Genomic DNA, 17,918 nt, shown 5'->3' on the forward strand with positions numbered 1-17,918 from the left:
TAAAGTTGTGGACTTGATAGTGAAGGGACCTTGGTTAGGTCCTGCTACCAATGAAGTTGTGACAGGCAGCGTTTCAAGATCGAGGCATCAGGACATTTCATGAGCTAAGTACCCATCAAATGACTGTTTATTGTTTATTGATTACCTCTGGCATTCATTGAAATGGATTTCTCTAGGTTGTATGGTTATGTTTTTATTCTCCATGGTTTGGTAATGGTATCGTTGTGGGATTGACATCATCTCCTATCATACATTATCCAATTTTAGTGCTAGTAGCTGCTGAACTGAAGGACAATTGTGGGTGCTGGATTTAATTCGGTTACGGCCAGTAGGTCTTTGAATCTCATAGTGAACATATTTTTCCTCCAAAAGAAATTCCAGGTAAGATTTGCATCATTTAAACTTCTTTACAATGTTACTAATGTTGGGTGATCTCATAGTAAAACTCTGCCTCGGCGGAGAAGCTGTGAAATAATTTTGGAGAAGAAGCGACTTATTGTCATCATCTTTCCTTGCTCTGTCTGTTGCTACCGTAAACACAGTAAATTGTAATCTTCTGAATGTGTGGCTTACAGTTCAGTCTCTCTTCATCTGATAGCTTACATGGTGATGTGATAACATTCTATTTTCATCTTGGCGAGTGTAATTTGGGTCCATTCTAGAGGTATGTGATGAAGCTGAATATCCCAGCACACGTCTGTAGTTATACTGGCATAAAAGTGAATTCCTGCACATCATTCTTGCACCTCAGAGTCTTTGAAAACCTTGAGAGTTGGAAGAGGGATATTCAATGAATAATTGTGACTCGACAGCAAAAATCTACTCCCAACACTGTGAACTGCTAATTTATAGATGTGATATTGTCCAGGAGTTGCTTAAAGGTGAAATTCTGCAGCTTATGCAAACTGTTCTCTGAATAAATGTGTGCTGGTTGAGTTCTAAATTACAGACACTACAGAAGAGAACGGTGTCTGAACATATCTGAGATGGGAGTGCACTGCTATTCAAGATCTATACTCTTGACACTTCTTGTTATGTTCTATTCTTGGGTATATAGAAAGAAACAATAGCTGTCATCAACAACCACGGAATTCAAGAACTGCAATGTGACCCTACAAATAAATTTCAAAACAAAATAAAACAAGCTATCCAGCAAACAGACTTCATTCTCTCAGAACAAGAAAAAGAAAGCCTCACCATCAAAAAATCCCAAACTCCCCACAGTAAGAACCATCCCCAAAATACACAAAAGATCATGTCTCGTTAGACCAATAGTAAATTATGATGTGCCAAATTACAATTTAAGCTAACAACTGAAAAAAACCTAAAAGAGAAAGTCTCACATAAAGAAGACAGATAAATTAAAACCAGCCTAGAACTAATCAACCCCTTCCCGCCCGAAAGCGCCCGACTGTTAACTTTGCCTTACGGTCCTTATTGCCCGAAAACACCCAGCTGCATTATCTGCATACGTGTGCAATCTATGCAATAGTTTTGTATTTTTTGGTGGTGAATTGTTTATTAGGCATTGATGAACATGCAGTACAATATACTAGCCTTAGGAAATAAAAGAAGAGGGAGAATTTGTCTTGAAGTTGTCTAGGCAACGGTCTTGAACTTCCGCGAGTGCTGGTCAACTGTTTAGTTCGTAAACATGACGGCATAAGAAATGACACAGAATTGTTGAGCAGGGGTGGAGGTAAATTTTTAGTGAGTAAATAACATATCAACAAAGATAATTTTACTGATGACTGTGATATAAGTGAAAACGGATATCTAGAAATCGGACCTGATGATGATGCGGCTGCAATTCAGATAACACAAACATTTTGTTTCATTATTCAATGATTATACGGATGATGTTGAACCTATCAATAATTTCAAAAGAGTATTATGAGAAATAGGTTATATTTTTACATATGTTAGGCGGAGACAATCTATTCATTGACATTACCGATTGCGTATATATTAATGCAGCAATCAAACAGGCACATTTCAGTAAAATAGAAACAGAATGGGAAGACACTTGCTAGAGGAAATGAAAGTTGATATACAAGGTCACCATTACACTTCCAGAATCTCATCTTTATTGGCTTAGGGGGATTTAGACAACATGAGAATGTGGCAAATACAGCCTACCTCAGTGTTGAGTATCTCCAGCACGGGTGGGGGTTTGAACCGACAAACTTATGACTCAATGAATAGAGAAATGGACATGATGGTATGTTAAATGTTGTAAATGATTGCATACTTTCTAATATTATTGAAAATGTGAATACATTGTGATCAATAATTTTTATAATCTTAACCTTTTCTGAAACGGTGTGCTCTGTTTGAATGTTTCCTAATTAATAGGTTGAAACATGGGGATAAGCGGAGAAAAAATGTGGGTGGTAAAGGGTTAAAGATACACTTTGACATCACTAACATGTACACCAACGTAACAATAGATGAATCCATTAAAATTATTGAAAATCTTCATAAAGAAAATACTTCACTGCAGGAAACCAAAGAAATAATTAGCCTTATTAGAACAATGCTACACCAAAATAGCTTTGCATTCACTGACAAGATGTATTGCCACAAAGAAGGGTTAGCCATGGGCTCACCATTATAAGGTATAATAGCAAGCATTATTTTGAATAACTTTGAAAACATCTTCTGAACGTATCAGCATTCAAAAGGAAAATTATACTGGAGCAGGTATGTATTTGACATCATGTGCATATGATAATAACTTCACTAATGCACACCAGTTATTAAACACACTAAATTATTTACAAAATTCCACCAGCTTCACAATGGAGCAAGAATCTAATAAGAAAATAACACCACAATCAGCAGGAATAATGGCAAGCTGTCTTACAAAGTGTACAGCAAGCCCACTCAGGTGTTGCATGCTATTGACGAGTCTAACCATGCATACACACTAAAAATAGCAGGATTGAATACAATGATACACAGAGCTGTTTCCATACCAATGAGCATAATGGATTTCAATGAAGAGGCACGAATTGTTAAACAAATCATGAAAGAAGACAACCACCCTCCAGGCACAGTAGATAAAATATTAAACAAACAAAAGAAAAGTCCCTGGAAAACCACCACACTTGGTTCTCAACTACATTAATAATAACACATAAAAAGTAGGTTATATCTTTAGGAAACAGGGTTTTAGTTAACCTTTAGGATGAACAACACACTGCAGAGACACATCAACAAGTGCACCTAAACAAAAAAGACCCTATCTCGAAGTCACGATTCTATGAACTCAAGTGCCAAGAACTTAACTGCAATGCCACCTATATAGGTCAGAAAAAACAAAATTTCCACACAAGATTCAAAGAACACAATAAACGATCAGATATAATCAGCATTCAGCCTTTGGAGAGCACATGTACGACAGTTCACACTATTTCACAGACATCAACACAGATCTAAAAATTTTACACATTGAAAATAAAATCTTCGAATATGAGGGAAGCAATCGAGATCTACATCGCAAAAAGTGCTAACGTAACCAACTTAAATGACCATACACACTTAAAAAATTCCCCGCACATCGCTCTACTCACATAATATCTGGACCATACTTACTCATTAAATTGGCATTTATCACAATAATATCCTATAGATATTCTCTATTTCAATTCCATACATTATTCATCTAAAATCATTCAGTTGCATTCATCCATCTTACATAAAAGTACATTATAACATGAAGTAGGTTAATAACCTTCTCTCCACTCTCCAGTGTGGAAAGAGTATTCCACAGTGCTCCACTCGTTCCATCCTACTTCCCCCTCTCCTCTCTATGGTACAGTGTACTAGATTTTAACATCCAGTAGGAGGGATCCACAATGTTCGGCACTCCCCTCTCATGCTTCCCTTCCCCTCTCCGTAAGGTTTGTGCTATACTCAAAACTTTCCATTTACCTCTCCATGACCACAGTCCTGAAATAGTATTTGGTGACAACAAAGTTGATATTGGCAGTCTAGATATGTTCAGGAGTTTTCTCGATATATTAATACTTGTAAATTTCTTATTTGTCAGTACTGGCTCATATTATCACTGAACTCTCTATAGTTGACAAGTTTATGCATATTTTGTGTGATTTCATAGAATCTGAGGATGTTCTTTTAGAATGAAACATGTCATTCCTTGTATAATAGAGTCTTTATTTTTACGGGTATGTTTATAGTGTAATAATTTATGTTAAAATTGTATGTTTGACAAACTAGAGAGTTTTTTTGTTACATTTAACTAAGTCTACAATGGAAAGTATGGCTTCATCTTTAACAAACTCTCCATTTTGTGCGTCATTTTTTCTTCCTTTCCTTAGTTCAGCTACTGTTCGATTTCTTCTGTATTAAATGGGATAAGTGTGTATTCTGGAATTTTATAATTTAATTCGCTTTTATTAGTAAACTAACTTGTAATAGAATGTAAGCTTTTGATCACAGTCCCTCCTGCACCCCTGTAGTGTCAAAATGTTTCATGAATCCAAGTGAAAAATTTTAAGGTCTCCTAGTACGAGGGCCATCCGATAAATAGGTTTCCCTATTTTACAAAAAATACAAGCAGGCTATTTACACTTGTGCTGGCCCTGCAGTGTGGGGGTAGCATGCCTGCCTCTTACCCAGAGGCCCCGGGTTCAATTCCTGGCCAGGTCAGGGATTTTTACCTGCATCTGAGGGCTGGTTGGAGGTCTACTCAGCCTATGTGATTAAAATTGAGGAGCTATCTGACAGTGAGATGGTGGCCCTGGTCTAGGAATTCTAGAATAACGACGGAGAGGATTGTTCGTACTCACCACATGAGGCTCTGTAGGCCTTTGGGCTGAGCAGTGGTCACTTGGTAAGCCATGGCCCTACGGGGGCTGTTGCCCCATGGTGCTTGGTTTTATTTACCTTTGAGAAATATTATTTTTCATTCTACAACTCGTACACTACTTTTCCACATAGTCACTATTTCAGTCCAAACATTTTGTTATCTTGGCAGCAGTTTCTTGATACCTTCATCATACCGGGTCGAGTCCCATCTCTGTAGACAGCGGTGCACTTCCTATTCCACCTCTTCATCAGTTGCAAACCGCTTACATCCAAGGTGCAACTTCAGTTGTGGATTGAGATGTAAATCACTCGGGGCAAGTTCCGCAGAATAAGGTGGATGGGGAAAAACGTCCCTTTTGAAGTTCTGCAGCAAATCCTGCGTCCTTTGAGCTGAATGGGCAATATTTTCTGAGACAAGACCAGAACGTTTTCGTTGGATTTCAACTCTGAGCTTCGTGAGGACCGGGCAGGACCTCTCATGTGTGACCACAGTGCATTGGGGCAGTCAGTCAACCAATACAACATCATTACAGTCCCAAAAGGCAGTAGCCAAAACTATGCCTACAGAGGCTGAGGTCTAACCGAGCAAGTTGGCCATGCGGTTAAGGCCGCGCAGCTGTTAGCTTGCATCTGAGAGATAGTGCGTTCGAACCCCACTGTCGGCAGCCCTGAATATGGTTTTCCGTGGTTTCCCATTTTCATACCAGGTAAGTATTGGGGATGTACCTTAATTAACGCCACAGCTGCTTCCTTCCCACTCCTAGGCTCTTCCTCTCCAATTGTCAACATAAGACCTATTTGTAACGGTGCGATATAAAGTAAATTGTAAAAAAGAGTCTGAGGTCTTGGCCCTTTTTTATGAGCATGTTCGCCAAGTTTCTTCCATAGCATGCTTTGTGGTTTTGTTTTTAGAGTTGAATAATGCACCCTGATTTCATCTCCAGTAACGATGCGGGAAAACATTTGATCTCCCTCTCTTTGAAGCATTTGCAGGAAAGCTCAGGCTACCTCGTTCTGTTATTGCTTGTGAGCATCAGTAAGAAAACTTGGGACCCATCTTGCACAGACTTTTCAATACTGCAAGACATTCAACAATATCATTGCAATAAAGGACTGCCCAGTTTCCGTGCCGGGAGGCAGTAGATTCATTATCTCATCAGTGCTGACGCATTAATCTTTGTCCACCACATTCTGACCAACAGTGGCTGTAATGGGCCTGGCGCTGCGCTTGTCATCATGTACATCTTGCTGCCGTTCCAGGAACCATGAATGCCAGCATGCATCTTTCACTATAAACTCACACCAAATGGCAATGAATATTGGTAGCCATTTCATTTTTTGCCGTGGAAAAGCGAATAACAGAACAGAGTTCACAAGTGGAAAGGCTTTCAAGTGGTAGCTCCATGGCAGGTAGCGCCGTACTGGTGAACACAGAGCAAGCACGTGCGGTTGAAGATCACCTTACCCCAGCCATATGCCAGTGGAAGTACCTACAGTACCAACTTAATTCTAAAACATGTGGTTTGCAGAGAAAAAATAAGGAAACTTATTTATTGGATGACCTTCGTAGATCATGAAAGAGCTTCTGTAACTGCAGATGTACACTCCAACACTGATGGTGTTCTCATCCCCACAGTTCTTCACAGAACACTGCATAACATCCTTGTAGTAGTAAAACATCTCATTTGTAGTTGCTTTATGTTTGACCTGCATCACATGTTTCCCTGGTCTATGACTGTGATAAGCCTGCTTCTTTCATGTTCGTTTTTTATTTTTACACTTGGATGAACAGAACTGTCTCAATGCAGTGTTTATCCCCTGTGAGCTTGGCAAAACCAGATTATAGAAAGTGATTAAAATGTTTCAAGGGATTTTGATCTGTCTGTCTAAACAAAATGTATGTTAAGAGCATAATATTAATATTTCTCACTGTATGGCAAAAGATTTAGGACAGTTTTAATACTTGGATGTGATTCAAACAACCTCAATCATTTGATAGACGTAATTGGATACATAAAGTCAATTAATATAATTTAGTGTTGATGTCTGTGGCAGATTCCTTCCAGAATTTTGTGCGAGATGGTCCCAATTCCATCTCTGGTAGGATATCTTCTGATATGGCTAGAAAATGCTTCTCACTTTATATTTGGTTCTCAGTCTCATGCTTTCTCTGACATTAGGTTTGAACAAGGATGATAACACCATTCTCAGTGCAGCCTTTGGTTTTGAAATCCTCTGCTGGTAGAAATCTCTCTTAAACAGTAGTAAAATTTTGAAAGTAACTGTAATACTTGGAAGTAGTAAATTATCATGCTCATTTGTTGGTGACAGTATTTGTAGATGTGTGTTATGTGCATAACTTATCTATCTTATTTTCCACAGGAAAATATTGAAAATGTATCAGAAATGATACCACTGAAAAAAGAAGCCAAATCGGAGTTAACAGAGCCAGGGAAAATGCAGGAAAAATCACTTGAGGTAATGTACATAATTTGATAAGCCATTGTTAGGTACTGAAAATGGAAAATTGCTGAACAGATATCAATGGTTGACCCTTCATTTCAATACATATGATTGATACACTTTTTTATAATTTTCACGTTTCCTTCATGTTCTTTAAGATCTTGCATTATGTATCACGCAGCAGTTGGGGTAGATCCAAAGATCTCTACTGTATATCATTTGGGAGGTGGTACCGTTGCTACTAATATTTTTGACTTAGTGAATATATTCAAACACGGTGTTGCTATAAGGAGCACTTTTTTGTTACTGTTGCTGGGTATTTTACTAGTTGTTCCAAATGAAACACCATTGTAATCTTGTTGATTATATTAATTATTGACTTCTAGATAATACAATTATTTGTAGATACAAGTTGCAGGTGATTGCTTGCTTACTGTCAGAATTCACTTACAAGTAGAAAACATTCTTATCCTTCCTAATGTGGTCTGTGATGATACTAGTCTAATATTACTTAAACTTTCAATGAATAAATGAGCCCTTCAAGAGTGATCTTGCCTTTCTGTTTCATGTGTGGTAAAGGACAGTGTTTGTGAATAGGCTTTGTATGTTCCCCATTACTCACCTGAACATTTGTTACATGAATTAGGATACGCATTTGATCACTGCCATCGCCCACTGCATAGCATGTGTTTCTTTCAGTGTGACTATGTTGTTATGGGCTATTTATTGGGATATTTAATTGACAGTCTCTTTCAGGAATTCTGGGTTGGCTGCTCAATATACAGCTATCTGGATAATGAGAGAGGAAGTATAATCATGATCAGGGAGTGTAGTATTTTTCTCTCCTACAAGGAAATTGGATGTAGTTAGGTAAGAAGTGTCAAAAGGGTAATCATTTAACTTTAGTGAGGAGATGTGAGTATGTGTTGTAAGAGTGGTCCGTTCTTTGTTGGTCAAGAAATAAGAATTCATCACTCTTCTAAGGTGATATATCAGACTGTTGACAGCTGCTTCTCGTTTTCTATCAAATTGTAATGCTGCAGGAGGGATGGAATGCTGTATCAGTCCCATGCCTGCAGTTGCAGGAAAGAGCTGGTTTTTCTCAGGATTGTTTTTCAGAAAAGCCTTGATTTCCTTAGCTGCTCTGAAGAAGTTTGTGCCATTATCACTGTAAATGTTCAGGGGGTGACCTATGTGAAAATAAGTGAACAAAGAGAGGCGAGCAATGTAGTTGTGAGATCAGGTATCATGTCTATGTAGAGAGATTTGGTAGCTAGGCAGTCTGGTCTTGTTCCATCTCACGCCAATGTTTATGAGAATTGAGCCAGCATAGTCTATTCTAGTGTTAAGAAATGGGACACGCACACTTTGTGTATTTCGCGCTAATGGTTCAGAAGTATCTGCATTCAACTTACGACCCTTGAGACGTGCATAAATGTTGCTTCTTTACCGCCCCCCTTGCTGATGGGATCCGAAACTTGCTTCTCAGAGATGTGATTAAGGGTTGAGTGCCATAATGAAGTAGTCGAAGTTGTTACGCAATGATAATTAGATTAGTGAGATGATGATATATATACAGAATGATCTAATATTTCCTCCCCACTAGAATTAAGATATTGTGCAGTCTTCTGCCGACAAGGAGATGGCTTCTTGATCTATGATTATGGTTATAATCAATATGATTTAATATTTTCTACAGAACATTAATGCAACATTGGAGTGGAGGGTTCAACTCCGATATGAACAGTGGACTTGAATTTCACTCTTGTTTATAACAATCTGAGATAAATCAAAAACAATATGCAGCTACTCTCTGTACCTTTTTTAATCTTGAAACTTTTGTTATGAATAAGTCATCATCAAGTCTCTAAGAAGCATTTGTAGCATTTTTTAAACTGGGAGATTAATTCAAACATCACGTTTTCATTTATTCCTACTCATAGGATCTTGATTCAACAAACTGTATTCTTGACAATTGTGTTCATTTGTGGTCGTCTGGACACAAAGTCAGCGGGTTTCTCTTTGGACGGCACATGGTGCCACTCATTTGTATCTTTAGCTACTTCAAACTGGGAGCCTTTAATGTTTTCTTTGAATAGTCTTGTCAAGAGAAAGGCTCCGCAAATCTCAGACTTTGAAGGGAGAGTTATGAAAAACCAACTTTTTTTAAAGCTTTGCTGCCTTGCATTTTACAGAGAGCAACATTTTATTGCTAAACAGTCTGACATACACACGTAAATGTTATTTGTTGAGCCCGCAGTCAGATGATTATAGAGAAGAGATGTTCTTGAGTGGATGACACTTAATGGTGTATGTAGTTGAGACTAATGCCATTGTCAGTCTTGACTGAAGCGTTGATTTTAACAAGTGTTTTTGCTGTTTTACTTGAATGATTTATGACAGGGTAATGTGGAATTTAATAGTGTTTTCTTCCTGCAGGTTTTCACATTCCTCTCATGTTATCAAGTGATTTGAATTCTAACATGAATTTAATATATTCCTGGCAAAACTTCTTATTTTTCAGACGTTTTTTTCCAGGGACAGGAGATGCTTAATTTCCATTTGTTTAGATCAACTAAGTTTTAAAGCATTTCTTCACAGGGAGTTATACAGTGTATCTAACTGACGTGTCTGTCATCATGTGTTGCTGGAAGTTTGCTTCATGCTGTTTTTCAATTGGTGTTCTCTTATGTTATCCAAAATAGTGAATTTTGTTTTGCAGATTGCATACGAGTAGAGATTGATGAGGCATAGGTTTTATCTTGTCAACTCACCTCTGCTGCATTCGTCATTTACCACTGCTTTCTTCCTGGCATTTGACATGTGCACACTGCTGCAGTCAGCCGATTACCTGCATCAAACATGGATGGCATCATCGGTTTTAGATTGTACACTCTACACTCTTCATGGATGTTTTCGGCGTTTCTAGTGCCATGTGTCATGACATGTCGTCTATACAAGTCTTTGTCTTTACCTGTTACCTTGATGCACTCTTTGGCTGTTGGACAGAGGGCAAAATCTTTGTCTTATGCTGGTGTAAATTTTCACACTGGTATGGGACTTATTCTTGACCATAAGGTATTGTAAACTGCGCTTGATTCTCGAGTGAGCCGATGACAGTAGATGTTAGGCCCCTTTAAACAACAAGCATCATCATCATCACCACCATCATCATCAAGACTCTTGAGTGGTAATATTTGATTATGTATCCATAAAGGTGCAGCTGCATGTGTAATTCGTTTATTTGGAATGCTTTTGGAATTTATGTGAAAATGAACTTTCTGTGTGTCAATTCTCTCAAAAATCCTTGAATTAAAAATTTGTTTACATTCCTGAACTGCATAATAGTCTTATCTTGAACTTGCTTTGCTCATATTTTCTAGTCATTTCAATTCTTACTGTATGCCCAGATATTGTAATTGAAAATGCTGATCTTTTATTCAGTCACCTGTTCTTATTTTTTTTCTATAGAGACACTAAGTCAGCGGGTTTCTCTTTGGACGGCACATGGTGCCACTCATTTGTATCTTTAGCAACTTCAGACTGGGAGCCTTTAATGTTTTCTTTGAATAGTCTTGTCAAGAGAAAGGCTGTTGGTTAGGAAATGTCTGTTCTGTTTCATGTAACTAATTGTAAATGTTGGTGACACTCTCATTTCCTTTGTGTTTGGTTGTGAATTACCTTTTGATTTTTTTGTGTTGTACTGTTTGTAAGTTGTTGTGCCTTGGCTTTCAATACATCTGAAGTAGCCAGTTCTTGTTCATGCACTAGTGCCCTTGTATTTTCCTGACTGCTTGTGCATTATTTATATCTTACCCCTGTGTACAATCCATAGTATAACCTTTCTTGGCCAGCACGTGCTTATGTCTCTTTGATGTTCACCTTTTATCTTTCGTAAGTAATTGTACTAACCTGTCCATCCGAGATTCATCTCAATTTTGTGTTTTGGAGAACTGGTTAGTTTTTATGAGTTTGCTGATACATTATTAAATGGTGTATGAAAATTTGAGTTCATATGAATAGGTCCATTTGAGGAGTATGCAAAATGGGATCAGCAAGTGTTAAGTCTCTAGGAATGTTCCAGTAGGAAATTGGCATTGTTGAAATTGTGGTTCTTTTTCAGAAGCTCACTAGCCAGGGTAAAGTCGGTGATGAAATTGTCTGTAGTGACGTTTCTCCCTGTTCCCTCAATATCTTTGACAAGTCTCAATACCACATTCCTTCCATTGTTCACTTCTCTCTCTCTGTTTACTGGTGTAGCGTTGTCAACTGTAGAGGCGCACACATAAACCGTGCCCAAATCCGAGGGGAGCCATAATTTTGTTCCATATTTTCCTCTTGGTTTGGTAGATAAATACTGGTTAAAGAGGCATTTTACCTAAAGGAAGCCAGATGTTCATCCACAGTATTATTTTCATATGGAACAAACACTTTAGGTAGTTGTGAAACGAACATGTCATGAACATCTCTTATTGCTGTTAACTTGCCATTACATCTATGGGCTGGTCTCTCTTCCTTATTATCGAAGCTCAAAACTGGGTTATCATTTGAGACCATTGAAGAGATATTGTAGCTCGAAGGATAGAGTGACCGTCTGCTTCATTCCATACTTCTCGAAGTGATTTGCCCACTGATTTTTATACTCCAGCAAAATCAAGACTGCAAATATGGATAACTGCATGTTATTGTTGATTGTGATTATTAGCAGTTAACAAAAGACAGAAACTGCTATTGTTTCCAAATTGTGTAAATCGTACATATCTAGAAATGCTTCAAACTCTATCAAAGAAATGGGCTTGTAGCTTTCCTTTTATCTGCAAAAACCCTCTTCATTTCAAAATTTGTTTCCCATAAAGTGGTTTCCAGTATTTTATAAATGAAGAATAACTTCATTGCCAACATCTGGGATCACCTGTCCTCTGAAGAGCATATCTCGTGGGTCCAGGTGCATTTCTCATTATGTTACTCAATTTGGAATACGCATAATTGAAATTTACGTTTCTCTGAAGTATTATTAATATAAACAACTAAAATATTGAAGAGCATATAGGCCTATAGATATAGGTCCATGATGTAAATGAAACAATAGCATTGTTCATATTACAGTGCATCCCCAGTTTTGTGTGACCTCGATTTAGCATAAACCCGCATTTAATGGAAGGAATTTCAGGTCCTGAAAATTATTCCATAAGAGCAATGCAATTTTATATTCAATTTTACATAATTCAAAATACTGTAGGGCAAAACTCGCATTTAGCGTTAAGGAAATGTTAAAATTTTCCTATATTTTGGTTATGGGACATTAAGAACCGCTGCAAAAGACATCATAAGCTTGCTAAGGATGATTCAAGGCAAAAGAGGAATTTGGAGCATGGGCACTTAGAGCTAAAATGAGATGTCTGGCTCTGATTGACATCTGTTCGCGGCCGATGTAGTAGAACAGAACCCCCGTTTTAATGACAATGTTATTATAATGTATGAAAATTCCTGTATTAATCTGTGCAATATCGTTTAGTTACAATACAATGAGAATCCTTTTACTGTTTCATCCATTATCACAGGCAAATTCAGGCATGTTAGTTTTCATCCATTACCAGTATTCATACACTCTACTCCAGGGTTTATATTGAATGTGATCAATTGTCTTCTGTGTTGATTCATTGCTACGCATGAGTGAATTGATCTTGAGTGAGTCTGAGGTCTTCTCACAACACAGACTGGTGTATTAAACATCGGGATAACATATTTTTGCAATAAGTGCAATGACAGCACTTGTTAACTCTTAGAAATAAAAGCTGAAGTAAAAGATTCCTTAATTTACTATGTTCTGAAATTAAATAAGAATGTGATACTTCTCAAGATACAGTGGTGTGCATAACTAATTTCAGAGGTTAGGTTATGTACTTTTGCATCTTGTTAAATTTCAGAATGGCTGTTCCCATGTATATTTATAGTAAAATTGTTATTATTCTACAGGGAGCTTGAAATTTATTTTAATAAAATGTGCACGGCAAACCTATGTTACAAAGAAACAATAACAATAAAAATTTCCACCTATTTGTTATTTTTATTCGCATTAAGCAAATCAATTAATCATACACAGTACATGTGTCATTCCATTTTGGAACATCTTCAGCTGTATTCCATTGCTTAGGTGAAAACACTAAGTATTTATCTTTTTAAGAATATCTCAAACAGGTACCTTGTTTTTCTTAAAATCTACGTAAATTTAAAATTTGCAATAAATTAAAATGAATGTGGATGGTTGAATGGGGTCGAAGGCTGCATTAGCTGTGCTTCTCCAAGGACATAGTAGATTTTAGCAACAAGACTATGGGGAAGCTCTTTTGTTAATAGTAAAACAGCAATCAGCTCCAGGGATCCTGAACTAACCAAATTCAAGAGCAATTTTTGTAAATTTAAAACAAATAGCAATCACCTTTGAAGGAGCAAACAAAGAGAACACCTTGCAATATTGAGGACGGTGACAAAGGAAAGTTATATTTTCAAAAAAACATTTTATTAGAAGACAAGCAGAATATTTTGGTGATGAAAGTGCTGGAAACATTTTTTACAACATCTGTTCAAGTGAATAGATATTTTTAATATAGGCCAACCACAAGCAGATCCATTTCCCTCTCATTTCACCACCCCATTCAACCATCCACATTGATTTTAATTTATTTCAAATTTTAAATTTATGTGGATTTTAAGAAAAACAAGGTACCTGTTTGAGATATTCTTCAAAAGATAAATACTTAGTGTTTTCACCTAAGCAATGTAATACAGCTGAAGATGTTTCAAAATGGAATGAAACATGTACTGTGTGTGATTAATTGATTTGCTTAATGCAAATATAAGTATCAAATAGGTGAACATTTTTACTGTTACTGTTTCATTGTAAATAGGATTTGATACGGGAAATGAAGCTGATTTCTTGCAATTGATACCTAGGTTAGGTGATGGCGCTTGAAAAAGGAAACTGGCAATGTTTGCAACAATCCTCTGGACTGATACTATTGCAGTTCTTAAGAAGGAAATGTAATATGGGTGTTCAGTCTATTGGAATTAGAAAATACATGCTAATGAGTCAGCTGCTGCTTGGAAAACATCCGCAATAATGTTTAAACAAACGATTGCTGTTCTGTAGTAATTTTAATGGGCTTGTGTGAGTTCAGTATCTTTCCTGCCTTTTATGAAAAATCATGCATAACCTTATAAGAAAAACCTTAAACTGAAGAGATTTGCATTCACCAACAGAAAATTGCCAAAATGAAGCACAAACTGTAACTAAAGTACAGTGTATAATGTAGATATCTCCATCTTTTATTGCTGTCATTGTGTAAATAATGTATGATGGCACAATTTACGTTAACCCCCATTTAACAATAAAAATTCAGGTCCCTGTAAAAACGTTAAATAGGGGTTCTGCTGAATGTGGAACGTACCTTACACCTGATTGTCAATATGGTTGCTTTCTCCATTCCGTCCCATTTTGAGATATGTACACTTCTTTATGTACAGAGTCAGTCTCATCTTGTAGTTTATAACCAGATACTTGGAGCTCGTCATTTTCTTCTCCCTCCAGAGAAACGTGATCGTCATCAGTTTTTTGGAAAGCACAAATTCAGGATCAGCCAATGCATCATCAGCTTCCTCTTCATGTTTACTCTCACTAATTTCGTATAATATATTTCATATAGATTTCTCAATAACCGCTGATGACCAGCCATATTTGATCACAGAAACAATGCAGCACTCCCTAGTCGTGGAGGTAGTCGAACATTGTTTGTGTAGTGACCAGCAGGTAGGGCAGCATTGATATTAATGGATATGTCCATTTGATCCATTCATCATATATGTAATTTTTTGAACTGGTAGAGTAGTCAGCAACTGAAAAATATTTTTTAATCATGTCAATACCTACTAAAGGAGATGAACAAATACACAATTTTTTTGGTATATACAGTTCATATTTTGTCAGTTACAAGCAATTGAATATTAAATCTGGTTCGATGCAACCCATTCAGATTAGAAGGATTAAATGGGGTAGAGACGAGCCTTAATGAACATGTCGAGATGCTGATAATAATGTCTAACTTCATTATAATGCTACAAGTGGGGCAGAGCTTATTTATACATTCAAAGATGTGCTTCGCATACTCCAATGCAATCAGCTTAGGGCAGTGGTAGTGGTTATGAATTAAGTTCTACAGTATGGTTATATTTGGTTCAATCATGGCAATGTTTTTCTAGGGTTTTCTTTGTCTAAACTTTCAGGGACAAGGTGATATTTTGAAACTTTTGATTCCAGTTAGGCCTTAATTTCTAGTGATCTTATTTCAAAAATTGCCCTTGAAGTATAGTCACAACATTATGTCTCTGTCGAAACTTGGTAATTTTAATTTTTGGAAGGCAGACCTTTGTCTGTCTGACCAATTCTCTTGATTTAAATAAATCTTTGCTTCAGTTTCATTATTATTAGCTACTGGTTTTAGGGAGGTTATCATTTTTGATTCCAGTAAGTCGTAAAAGACTTTGAAATCTTTTTCATATGTGTCATGTCCATGTCAGTGAAACACTCCCTCTTTTAGAGAATGGTAATATAGTTGTACTTAAAGAGTGATTTTCTTGATACTGAAACGCTATTTGGGGTATATTCCAAGGAGCTCCCACAAGGAAGGGTGGAATATTACGATCAATTTTCCAAGAATTAGTTTACCCCAAAATAATAATAATAATAACGTCCACGACACAGGGTAGGAAAATATGCCAACAGGGAGAGAAAAATACCAAAATTAATTAAAAGAAAAACAGGTTAAACAACTCACAATACTAAATTCATAACAGGAAAATCAATTCATTTCCACCAACATCCATCAACAATCAGCATCACCATCAATTAACATAATATTCCCATGGCAACGAAAACACGCTAGGTAGTTAAGGAAAATGGCCAATCATTGGCCACCAAACAATAGGCATGTACATATTAAGAGACAAAAGAAAAACAGGACGTCGAAAAATCACGAAAATACCAAAGAAATTAATTTAATAATATAACCCAGAAGTAGGAAAATTAAGATGGAAACGAACGTTTGTTCCACATCCTTGCAGCAACTCGCTTGGTTAATAACCCTGCCAAACCATTGCATTAACCCCTACTTATTAGGGCTAGAAAGCCGCTACCAAACATTGAGTATTAAATTTACAATTTCCAAGAATAAAAATTAATATTAATTCACAGCAGGTGCAAGTCCCTCGTAAACAAAAGTAGTTTACATATAAGTTTTTTGACTCGAATAATGTTCAAGCACCGCAGGGCTAAAACGTAGAGTTAAGTTGATGCAAAGTTACATCCTGTCGTGGTACGCACTTCACATTTTGAAATATTCAGTTCACCAGTTGGAACATATTAAAGATGAGTTGAAAAAACACTTAGTGTATCTTGCCATAGTCGTGAGTTCGCTTCAGCGTCATATCCTTACTTACGTATGGTAAAGGTAATCCTTAGAGTGTACTCCAAAATTCCAGGCGAGATACATTAAATGGTAATAAAATTTAAAATTAACTTTCACAGTTCACGAGTGCATAAGCCGTATCAAGCGAACGTCACACTGGGTCCATGATAATCGCTCTATCCATCCCGGCAAGTGGAGAAGCACGCCGTCCTTCCATCACAGCTCACTAGCAAAACCTTAATGGCGACTGGCCAGAAGCCTACATGTCAGACCACAGTCGCAATGTTTACGTGCGCATACTCGCTCGGTGGAGGGGGAGAGTGGCGAGATGGTTCATACCGACGACACTAGAATGCAGGAGAATACTGGAAAAGGCACTGTCTGGCCATACACCACAGATGGGCATATTAATAACTTTAAAGCCGGTGGAAGTTAATGTTTATAAATATTGAAAACCATGGTATCTGTGACCATGAATCACTTGATGAATAACGCAGCGGCAAACCACATTAAAGACACGAATTTCAATGACCATGCAGCCAGCACTAAAGTATTCACAGAGAGGTATCAATTCTTATTCCGGTAATAGTCATCCTCCCCGAAGCTCCACTTATACAACATATGACGACTTTCATAAGGTGGTGGTCTGGATACAAGCTGAGTTTTTGATGGAATAGTCCGAAGAAGAAAATGACCACCAATCACATGTCCCAGTTTATGCACCAGCAGCAAGATGAATCCAATAGTCAATTAAGAACCAAAACATATATGAATTGAGTAAAAAACAATTGAGTGCATTTAAATGACACTAGCTGTCCAGTTACTTTCAATCATTAAGAAGTCCCATGCATTAAAGTGGTGCTACACGCAAGTCGCAGGTAAATCTGTTAATGTTCTAGATAAATGGTGACACTCATGCTCCAGATCATTTGCTAAGTTTTAATTCCAATAAACAAGTCTCGCAAGTTCATATGCATCAACTGTTCAAAGATTTCGTTACTTTGTGGTACACACACACAACTGAACAACTTCCTAAATGTTCACTGGTAGAATAATAAACCTTCTTAGATTTAAATGCACGCGATTATAAACCCAAATTGAGATTATCACATGTTAGACATTCATTTTAGTATTGTTTATCGGACTTGCGTAAGTTAAGAA

Source organism: Anabrus simplex, chromosome X (genome assembly GCF_040414725.1).
Source record: "Anabrus simplex isolate iqAnaSimp1 chromosome X, ASM4041472v1, whole genome shotgun sequence".
NCBI classification, from domain to species: Eukaryota; Metazoa; Arthropoda; class Insecta; order Orthoptera; family Tettigoniidae; genus Anabrus; species Anabrus simplex.